Consider the following 3876-nt stretch of genomic DNA (forward strand, 5'->3'; position numbering starts at 1 on the left):
CCAGAGATGTTTGATTGGGTTCAAATCCAGGCTCTGGCTGGGCCACTCAAGGACATTCAGAGACTTGCGTTGTCCTGCGTTGTCTTGGCTGTGTGCTTAGGGTCATTGTCCTGTTGGAAGGTGAACCTTCGCCCCAGTCTGAGGTCCTGACCACTCTGAAACAGGTTTTCATCAAAGATCTCTCTACTTTGCTCCGTTAATCTTTTCCTCCTTAATCTCTTCCCAGTCCCTGCCGCTGAAAAACAACCCCACAGCACCTTGCTTCACCGTAGGGATGGTGCCAGGTTTCCTCCAGACATGACACTTGGCATTCAGGCCAAAGAGTTAAATCTTGGTTTCATCAGACCAGAAAATCTTATTTCTCATGGTCTGAGAGTCCTTTAGGTGCCTTTTGGAAAACTCCAAGTAGGCTGTCATGTGCCTTTTACTGAGGAGTGGCTTCCGTCTGGCCACTCAACCATAAAGGCCTGATTGTTGGAGTGCTGCAGAGATGGTTGTCCTTCTGGAAGGTTCTCCCATCTCCAAAGAGGAACTTTAGAGCTCTGTCAGAGTGACTATCGAGTTCTTGGTCACCTCCCTGACCGAGGCCCTTCTCCCCCGGTTGCTCAGTTTGGCAGGGCGGCCATCTCTAGGAAGAGTCTGGATGGTTCCGAACTTCTTCCATTTAAGAATGAGGGATGCCACTGTGTTCTCGGGGACCTCCAATGCTGCAGACATTTTTTGTTACCCTTCCCCAGATCTGTGCCTTGACACAATTCTGTCTCGGAGCTCTGTGGACAATTCCTTCTCCCCCTGATTGCTCAGTTTGGCAGGGCGAGTCTTGGTGGTTCCAAACTTCTTCCATTTAAGAAGGATGGATGCCACTATGTTCTTGGGAACCTTCAAAGCTGCAGAAATGTTTTGGTACCCTTCCCCAGATCTGTGGCTCGACACAATCCTGTCTCTGAGCTCTGTGGAGAATTCCTTCGACCTCATGGCTTGGTTTTTGCTCTGACATGCACTGTCAACTGTAGGACCTTATATAGACAGGTGTATGCCTTTCCAAATCATGTCCAATCAATTGAATTTACCACAGGTGGACTCCAATCAAGTTGTAGAAACATCTCAAGGATGCTCAATGGAAACAGGATGACCCTGAGCTCAATTTCGAGTCTCATAGCAACAGGTCTGAATACTTATGTAAATATGGTAGTTCTGTTTTTTGTTTTTAATACATTTGCAAAATGTCAAAAAATTGTTTTCACTTTCTCATTATGGGGTTTGTGTGTAGGTTGATGAGATGTTTTATTGAATCCATTTTAGAATAAGGCTGTGACGTAACAAAATGTGGAAAAAGTCCAGGGGATATGAATACTTTCTGAATGCACTGTATATATTTTTCTAGATTATTAGAAATTCTTTGCGACCCAATTTTCATATCAGGTGACTTCACATGGGGTCACAACCCCTAGTTTGGGAACCGCTGCCCTAGAGCCCTCAATCAGGTCAAGCGAAAGCAGCTGGATCTCCCCAAATAATTCAGGGCCATGGTGAGGAAGTCTGTCCACAATGATATGGGACATTTAGGCTATGAGAGGACTCTTGTTCTAGCCCTTGCTTGGTTCTACTGGCCCTTCAGGTCCAGAGACATTGAGTTTCACTGCAAGTCATGTGCATGGCGTGTGCAGCGGAAGACACTGCCCACTAGATTAGCAGGTTTAGTGAACATCACCACTATCGTCCCACTAGACTTTGTGTGTATAGACTTCCTCTCTCTGGAGAATGACACAAAGAACATCAGTAACATCCTCGTAGTGACAGATCACTTCACTCGCTATGCCCAAGCTTACACCACTAAAGACTAGAAAGCCAGCACAGTGGCCAGGGTGCTTTGTGAGAAGTTCTTTATCCATTATGGCCTGCCTTCCTGCATAAACTCAAAGTAGACTTATCCAGAAGGTCCTTAAGCTGGCTGGGCTGAAGAAGTCACGTACATCGCCATACCATCCTCAAGGGAACCCACAGCTGGAGAGATTCAAATGCACACTGCTCAATATACTTGGAACTCTTGGATCCAATCAAAACTCCACATGGAGCCAGGAATTGAGGTACCTTGTCCATGCCTACAACTGCACCCGAAACAACTCTCCCCCTACTACCTTGTGTTTGGGAGGGAGGTTAGACTGCACATTGATATGTGCTACTATGATGGCAGCTCCAACCAAGACTACCTGAAGTACACATCCACATTAACGGAACAGCTAAAGGAAGCCTATCAACTAGCCTCCACAGCAGCTTCGGGCAAAAATAAGGCAAATAAAACAAGATATGACAAACGAGTGAGACATCAAGAGCAAAGCCTGGCGATCGTGTCCTTGGGAGTCCCAGGAAATCACAAAATTGCCAACAGGTGGAAACCTGAATCCCATGTGATAGTGCAGAGGCTACCTGGACTGTCCACGTATCAAGTACAGCCCAAAAGAGGAGGACCTATCAGGACACTACCGAGATCCCCTGCTTCCCATTGGCCAGCTGACTGGTGAAGATGACAGTGAGACCATACAAACTAAAAAGAGGATGGAGACACGTCATCAAAAGCATCTACGGCCCTTTTCAGTTTCTGCCACTAAAGACCAGAAAGCCAGAACTGTGGCCAGGGTGCTTTGGGAGAAGTTCTTTGTCCATTATGGCCTGCCTTCCCGCATAAACTTTGATCAGGGCAGAGACTTTCAAAGTAGACTCATCCAGGTGGTCCTTCAGCTGGCTGGGGTGAAGAAGTCACATACATAGCCATACCATCCTCAAGGGAACCCACAGCCGGAGAGATTCAATCGCACACTGCTCAATATGCTTGGAACTCTTGTATCAAAAAAAAAATGTCCACATATAGTCAGCAGTTGGGAGACTATAGAACCTAAAAAGAGGACGGAGACATGTATTCAAAAGCATCAATGGTCCATCTCAGTTTCTGCCCTGCCATCTGAAGATAAGGAGACAGTTCTGGAACTCGCTAAGGGAGCTCGAATGAGGAAATGGGATTCTCTGAACCTCCAGTGTTGCATTTTTTGGACACAGTTGTCCCAGGACCAAGTGCTAGTACAAAAGCCCTCCTTCAGAGCAAGTTGAACGAGACTGCCCCTCTGAAGAGGTGAATAGGTTCCTGAACTGGCAGCAGAAGCTCCAGTGACCTCTGAAGAACAATTTAATGGCCCTAGTGTGCAATAGTGTCTTGTGTTAAGCCCTAGTTCAAGCTCTAATTCAGAGGAGTCACTAGCCCCAGGCCCTAGCTCTGAAGTGTCAGTAGTCCCTTGCCTCAGTTCAGAAATCCAGTTAGCCTTTGGCCCTAGTTCAGATGTTTTTAGTCCTTGCTCCCTCAGAGAACAAACAGTCTAAGCCAGTCCTTAGACCACTTATGACCAGCTAGGAATGCCTCAATACACTCAGCTATCAGTCATACACAGAGGAGTCTTAGTCTTTTGCTACACATTTCCCCTCATTACAGAGTGTTTTCTTGCACCACACACATCTCATACTTCTGAAAGTTTTTTGTTTTGAGGGTGTGTTTTTATATGCATGTGGTTTACTGCATGGTTTTAATAGTATGTGTCTAATTCAGAAGTTCCCAAACTAGGGGTCCCTGATATGAAAGTGGGGTCGCGGGAGAATTTCCCAAATCCCCCATCAAAATATTTATATTATAATAATGTCTTAGTCTCTCAAAATCATTGTAATGTGGTTAACCTTAAAAATCGAAATGAAAATTATTCAAATCTAAAAGTAAAAATTCAACCAGAGAGCGCCCTTAGATTGTGGGAAAAGGCCGCACTTGATCATTGCACTTGAATCATTCCCACGGTGAATGGCTAGCCCGCTATGCTATGAAACCACACACTATTA

The sequence above is a fragment of the Salvelinus fontinalis genome, chromosome 2 (assembly GCF_029448725.1).
Source record: "Salvelinus fontinalis isolate EN_2023a chromosome 2, ASM2944872v1, whole genome shotgun sequence".
Classification (NCBI taxonomy): Eukaryota; Metazoa; Chordata; class Actinopteri; order Salmoniformes; family Salmonidae; genus Salvelinus; species Salvelinus fontinalis.